The sequence below is a fragment of the Cervus elaphus genome, chromosome X (genome assembly GCF_910594005.1).
Source record: "Cervus elaphus chromosome X, mCerEla1.1, whole genome shotgun sequence".
Taxonomy (NCBI): domain Eukaryota; kingdom Metazoa; phylum Chordata; class Mammalia; order Artiodactyla; family Cervidae; genus Cervus; species Cervus elaphus.
The window spans coordinates 157,489,886-157,497,684 of record NC_057848.1 but is presented as its reverse complement, the minus strand read 5'-3'; the positions used below and the strand labels follow the sequence as shown (position 1 = coordinate 157,497,684).

The 7,799-nt window shown below is 38.2% G+C and overlaps 1 non-coding gene across 1 annotated transcript; it reads left to right on the top strand.

Annotated features, from left to right (window-relative positions):
* Nucleotides 1-334: 334 nt before the first annotated feature.
* Nucleotides 335-460, top strand: LOC122691074. The gene has a single exon (XR_006340316.1). It is a non-coding gene; the product is annotated as a small nucleolar RNA SNORD22 (small nucleolar RNA).
* Nucleotides 461-7,799: the final 7,339 nt, after the last annotated feature.

Sequence of the window (7,799 nt, the reverse complement as noted above, 5' to 3'; positions counted from 1 at the left end):
TGGGCTGGAATGGGCAGAGGCTGGGAACAGTCAGAGCAATTGGGCTTTAATGGTCACAGGGAGGGGAATGAGGACCGGAACACCAGAACAGGAAGCTGGCAAGCTGGACTGGCCACCTCACAAGGCCACTTCAACAAGTGTGGTTTCACTGTTGGTTGTTTCTTTTTTTTCAATTGACCTTAAACCTACTTTCAATAAAGTGCACATATCATAAGCATAGAGTTTGATTAATTTTTACATATGCACGCACAGATGTACTCACACTGACGTCAAGGTATAGAGATTTCCAGCACCCCAGAAAATCTTATGACTCCTCCCAGTCAAGAATATTCCCTCCCAGTGAAGAAATATTCACAAGTCTTACTTCCTGTCCTAGTCCCAGAGCCTGTAAAGGTGAACCCACTGGAGCTGGCTGGGGAAGAAGAGGAAAGCTTGTTCCAGAGGGAACTGCCTGAGGGATCATGAGAATTTCTAAACAAGAAAAAGAGGGGAATAAATGACTGGTTTATTTATCTGAAAAGTAGATCCGCCCCCGCCCCCCGCCCCAGGTCTAAAGAAAGAACAAAGCACACATAATGGAATCCAATGTGGAGGATGCAAAACTGAAAAATCCTTGTACAGATTGCCTGTTCAAATTAGCATACAATCACTTCAGCCTTTCTAAATAAAAATTTTTTAAAACCTTAAAAAAAAAGAATATTCCCTTCCTGCCTTCAAGTAACCATTGTTCTGACCTCTATCATTGTAGATCAGTTTTGCCTATTTTTGGATATTTTACCAATGGATTTATACAGTATGTCCTCTTTGGTGTCTGGCTTCCTTGACTTAACATTTTGTCCCCAAGATTCATCCATATTGTTGAAGCATCACCCTCATTCTTAGCAAGCATTGCAGACGACTTTGCTGTCCCCCACTTTCCCACAAGCTGTTCTGTTTGATTAAAGCTATTGTAATTTGTCTTCCAATTATTTTCTCCTTTTCCTTCTTATGATGAATTCTCTTTAATTAAAGTAGTAGTTTGGCCTCCAATTATAGTAAACCTTAGTTATCTTGATAATGAAAGTTTTGCTTTATTCAAAGTCAAGGGCAGGTTTCACTTCACACTCAAGCGAGGCGGGGTACTGTGTAGGTAAACTATTGACCTTTCTTCCATTTTGAGTTTTCTGTCTAAATACAGATTTGTAAACCAATATAGTGGCTGGTCCGCAGATTTGAGTAGTTGCATTTTGTTTGCTATTTACTTCTGCTCTGCCAAAAGTAAACAAGAAAAAAAAATAAAGCCAACAACCAAGAGAATTTGATTGGAAAAGTAGAAAAGCAAACTAACATAAGAAATAATGGAAAAGCAGGCAATGGCATCTGACAGAAGAAAGGGTATAATTAGGAGAGTCTGGGTTCGGGAGAAGTGGGAACATGGTGAACAGAAGTGGTTACCTGCCTACCCTCAAAGGCCAAGGTGACTGGAGGTCTAAGAGATAGCACATATCATTTTTTTGCCCTGTGAAGCATGGAATGTTCTTTGTTCCTGAGTGGTTCAATTCATGGCATTTCTGTTTCTTTGTGAATATGGATGTCTGGAGATGTAACTCTTCAACTTCCCTGGGGCTTCACACCATTCATTTCCCTTCCGATCCCTGTCTTTCTGGGCCAGCCTCCTGTTCCAGTACCAGCTTGACAAACGGCCCCTCTCACTACTCATACTGATAATACTTATATATGTGTGTGTGTGTGTGTGTGTGTGTGTGTTTGGTGGGATGTTCATTGTCATTTACTCTGGCTGTGTTACCATCCCTAAGTGAGTACAGCTTGGATTTTACCAACCTAGATCTCTGAAGTCTTTTAGGTCATAACACTTACACTTAACTATTTTTTTTGTATGTATATATTTAATCTTTAAAATATGCAAAAGTAGAATAGTGTAATGAACCCTAGGCACCTATCACTCAGCCCCAGTGATTATGACCTATTCTGCCTCAGTCACACCCCTCTCGGATCTCCCCATCCTCTGTTATTTTGGAACAACTTCTAGATGTCATATTTATTTTGTAAATACTTCATCAAATATCTCTAAAAGATGACTCTTTGTATAACATAACTATATCAGGGTCCTACTGCTGCTATAACAAATTAACACAAATTTAGCAAGTTAAAACAACAGAAGTTTATTATCTTATAGTTCCGGAGGTCTCAGGTTCAAAAGGAATAGGCAGGGTTGTGTTTCTTTTGGAGAGTCTAGAGGAAAATCAGTTTCTTTGTCTTTTCCAGCTTCTAGACACCACCTGCATTCTTTGGTTTACAGCTGCTTCCTCCATCTTCAAAGCCAGCAGAAAAACATCTTCAAATCTTCCTCACTTTGACCTTTGCTTCCACTGTCACATCTTCTCTGATTCCCCTGCCCTGTCTCTTTCCTTCATAAGGACCTTGTGATTGCACTGCGCACACCAGATAATCCAAAATAATTTCCCCACACAAGATCATTAACTTAACCACACCTGCAAAGTCCCTTTTGCCACACAATCACAGGTTCCATGGATTAGGATGTGGACATCTTTGAGGAAAGCCATTACCCTGTCTACCACAATAACAGCAAGACCTAAGTAATTAGAAATAATTTCTTAATATCATCAAATATCCATTCACTGTTCAAATTTCCAATTGTCTCATAAAATACCATACTCTTTCCCAGCTTTAGAAAAAAAGGATGCAAATAAGGTCCACAAGTTTGGATGATAAGACTTTAGAGTCTCTTTTTATCTATAGGTTGCTCCTCCATCTCTCTATTTTTTTTTCCCTTACAATTTGTTAGTTGAAAAATCTTGGTTTCCCAAAACACAAAACACACATTAGAGAAACTCAAAAACAAAGGCTTACCCTTTAAAAAAATTTAAATTTATTTGTTTGAAATAATAGGGTAAGTTAAGAATGCTTCGGAATCTACACAGTCTCTCATCAAGATTTAGGAAGGATTTTTAAAAATGGAGAATAACAACAGCAATGTTGAGTTAACGAGCAAATTGATGGAAAGAACAAAAAGCAATACTGTGGACACTTGGACATTCAAAGGCTTGAATTTAGAAAGATAACCACAATTTAAATATTCTAGACAGGTTTTATAGCAGTACCTCTGTTCCTAAAGTACATGGTTTCTGAAAAGGGTTTATCATGAGGGTATTAGAGAAAGCATAGGGAGTCAGGGGACCTGGCTTAAATTAGGCTCTGCTCCTTTCTAGGACTGGGACTGACTTAAAGTGACAGACTCTAAAGTGAGTGGGAAACAACTCCACCAGCCAACTGTAAGCCCCTCTCGGGCTGGTCTAAACCCAGTATCTGGCATTGTAATCTGTCTGCATGATACCCTGGACACATTCATTCTTCATTCAGGAAGAACATATTTACTGAGCCTACTATACTCGGGTCATGTGCTAGATGCATACAACCTGCAGACAAAGAAGCAATCTTAATGCAAAGAGCTATCAGTGAAGTTAACATACCAATTATAGGCGCCAATAGGTATTCACTTGTTAAGCAAACCTGTGTTTGCATGCATGCTCAGTCGCTTCAGCCGTGTCCGACTCTTTTTGACCCTATGGTCTGTAGCCCACCACGCTCCTTGGTCCATGGAATTCTCCAGGCAAGAATACTGGAGTAGGTTGCCATCCCTTTCTCCAGGGGATCTGCCCGACCCAGGGATAGAACCCGCATTTCCTCTGTCTCCTGCATTGCAGGCAGATTCTAAACCACCAGGGGAGCCCCCTTACCTATGTTTATGTAAATGAATAAAAATAACCCTTCATACAAAATCTTGTAAACTTTGAATATAGGACATAGTGAAATCAGACAAGCCAACATGAAGTTCACTCAGAATATTTTCTTCCTTTTCTTAAAGAAGATCTTTAGCTTCTGGCTTTTGGAAATTTCCACCGAACTCTCCTTCACACATTTCCAGCAAGTTGTCTTTCCAAACCATGCCTCTGGGCATCGAGGGAGGGAGTCAGTCAACCACATGGTCTAAAGCCCAGGGTTCTGCAGGCCTCGAATAGCATAGTGCTCTCAATGGCCTCTCTTCTCCCCTCTAGTGCTAGGGACCTCAATCCAGGTGCCTGAGAAAAGAAGATGGAAAGTTGTGGTTTTGTGGGATGCTTTGTGTAAACCCAAAGTGTGCAAACCTTTTTTATTATATAGTGTCGGCTAGGAAAGGGGAAAAAAAAATACCAAGCCTAAGTCCATGAATTTCCAAAGCACGACACAACATGTTAAAGGTTTAGTATCATGAACAATCCAGTCCTTGTCATCTACCCATTTGCTAGCAAGTTTCCACAAATAACAGGCAAGCTTAAAATTTTCATAAAACGCTTTGGCAGTGCAGGATGGGCCAACTTTCTGGCCGTCTCTCTGAGGAAACGACTGCAAATGTTTTTTGGTGTGAACAGCCTTAAGTATTTTAAATCCTTGGTAAACAGAGTTGCCAACAGTCCCAAATATGTTTTACTATTTCTGAATTGGACATTCAGGATTATTTTAGGAGGATATTTTTCAACGACAAATGTTTCAATAAACGAGTTGTCCTAATTCCCTTTCTCAAATATTAAGTGACTTTGAAAAACTTTGTAAATGAGAAACGAACTTCAGTAGCCAAATTGCAGAAGATGAGATAAATAAAAATTTCCTAGAAAGCATACTTAAAAACAACATGATTCTATTGAGGCTTCCAGAAATAGTATAACATCCACAGTTTTCACTATATGAGAATGCTGATAACTAAATCAAAGGTTTGACACACCAGCACAACTTACTAACCTGAAATGATTCTAGAGTTCTTTCTGCAAGTTATCCTGAAGGATATTTGTTCTAAATCTGGCTTCCACTGTGGTAGTCACTGGCCATGTGTAACTATTTTTTTTATTTTATATTAGAGCATAGTTGATGAACAATGCTGTGTTAGTTTCAGGTATACAGTAAAGTGATTCAGTTGCAGGTATACATGCATTTATTCTTTTTCAAATCACATGTAGCCATTTTGAATTAAATTAATTAAAATGAAATTAAATTAAAAATTCAGTCCCTCAGTCACACTAGTCTGATTTCAAGCGCTGTGGCTAGTAACTGTCATATTGGACAGTGCAGAACATTTCCATCTCAAAGAAAATTCTATTGTTCTAAATCCTTATTATTCAAAAGGTAGGCCAGCAGCTTCAGCATGTGAGAGCTTGTTCGTTTTTTTGTTTTTTTTTTTTTTGCCTGTACCATGTGACATGTGGGATCTCAGTTCCCTGTCCAGGGATCAAACTCATGGCCCCTGCACCGGAAGCATTGAGTCTTAACCACTGGGCTACCAATGAAGCCCAAGAGCTTGTTGAAAAGACAGAATCTCATGCCTTACACCAAACACACGGAATCAGAATCTTCTTTTTTAACAAATCATCCAGGCGATTTGTGTGCATAGTTTGAGGACCATTGGTCCAAACTGGCGTTTCCCAGACCTAGCTTGATCATGAAAATCACTGAGTGCACTCATGAATCATTCAGGGTCCAGGGCCTTGCTCTAGATCTACTACATTTGACTCTTCAGAGCAGGTGCTTGGGAGCCCATATGTTTAACACGCACACACTCTAAGTGATTCTTATTACTCTGGAATTGTTGTTGTTCAGTCACTAAGTTGTATCTGACTGTTTGTGACCCCATGAACTGCAGCACACCAGGCTTCCCTGTCCTTCACTCTGGAATTGGGCACTGATATTTTTTCAAAATTCCCCAGGATTCTGATGGGCAGCCTAAGTTAAAACTACTGCTATAAATTATTAGATTTCAAAACTACTTCTGGTCTTAAAATTGGGTATTAAATTTTTAAATAGAGGTAAAAGGAAATGGCATTAAAAGTAAATCCAACAGTCTATGTAGTTTAGAAACATAGCTAAAGAGCTTATTTTGTATTTCATGAGCTAAAACATGAAGTGTTGATATATAAGGTTTTGGCTATTTTGCCAATTTCTATGTTATATAATCAGAATTCTATGTGAGACATTTTTGGCTTTGCTATGTCTTACTTTTTTTTGTCTTTTCTAAATAAAATGATTAGCTCAAGATAAAAATGAGATTTTTCTAATTTCTTGGAGCCTATAACTCCTACACTAAAATAGACACTTGTTGACTCAAATGAACCAATAATGAGACCCAGATAAAACAAAGTCACAATACTATAACAGCAAGAGCAGCAGATAAGAAACCCCCTGACAAAAGACTACCCAACCATGAAGAAATAAGAGTCAAAATATACTATTAATAAGGAAAATGTGAAAGGGAAGTGTTCAGAGGACAAAAGCTGGTTGGTTCCAAGATATTAATTTTCTTATTATGCTTGATAACTTAACTTTTATAGCCCTAGATGGCTAGAGTAGAAAGTAAGAAAACCTTAAAATTAATTAAACTGTCCAACTTAATTAAAAAAAGAAAGGATAAACCCAAGGAAAGTAGAAGGAAAGACAAAATAAAAACAAGTGAGAACATCAATGAAATGAAAACCAAAGAATAGAGACTAGCAAAGCTGAAAGTTGGTTCTTAAAATAACAGCAACATGAAAAATGATCCATATAGTTAATCAATTTTCCCCAGATTAATCTGTAGATACAGTGAAATTTCAGTCAAAATTTTAACAGGTTTTTTTTCCAAGAATTCTGATAATCAGATTATAAACTTTATATCCAGGCTTCTTAACCCTTGACAGTGTTGACATTTGGGACTGAATCATTTTCTTCTCCCAGGGCATTGTTCACTGTAGGATGTTTTATAGCATCTCTGGCCTCTACCTACTATATACTAGTAGAAACCTATCTCCCACTATGTCGCAGGTTGTGACAATCAAAAATGACTACAGACATTGCCAACGCAGTGTCAGGGGTGGGGCTGAGTGTGATAAATTCACTTCCAGAAGAGAACGACAATTTTATGGCTTTAAAGGGAAAGGACCAAACATAGCCAGAATACTTCTATAGTAGAACAGACTTAGTCTCCCAGATCTCAGAAGTAATTATGAAGCTATAGTAATTAGGCCAATTACATGATCTTAGAATAGACCATCGAGCCCAGACATAGTCCTCCTTTCAAGTTACAAACTAAGAGAATATATTTTCAATCCACACAACTCGAATATATAAAGAACTCCAACAAATAAATAAGGAAGCACAAGCAACCAAACAGAAAAATGGGCAAAAGGCATTGTTATGGACTGAATGTTTGTGTCCCCCAAAATCTATATGTTGAAATAGTAACCCCCAATGTGATAGTATTGGGAGGTGGAGCTTTTGGGAGGTGATTAAGTCATGAGGGTGGTCAGTGCCTTTATAAAAGATACTTTAGAGGGCTCCCATTTGAGGACACAGCAAGAAGATGATCATGTATGAATGTGAAAGTGGGCTTTGACCAGACACCAGATTTGCCAGCACTTTGATCTTGAACTTCCCAGCCTCCATAACTGTGAGAAATAAATTTTTGGTGTTTATAAGCCACCCAGTCCATGGTATCTGTTATAGTAGCCCAAACAGACTAAGACAGGCAAGAACATACATTTCACAGAAGACAAAACACATATGAACAATTAGCATGTGAAAAATCTGTTAAATACCATTAATGATCAGAGAAATTCAAACCAAGACCAAAATAAGATGCTGTTTTCCACATATTAATCGACAAAAATTTTAAAGTCTAACAATATCAAGTGTTGAAAACGATACAGATCAACAGAATTGCTGCTGTTAGGTGTGTAAATTGATATAATCATTTCAGAAAATAGTTTGACCTTATA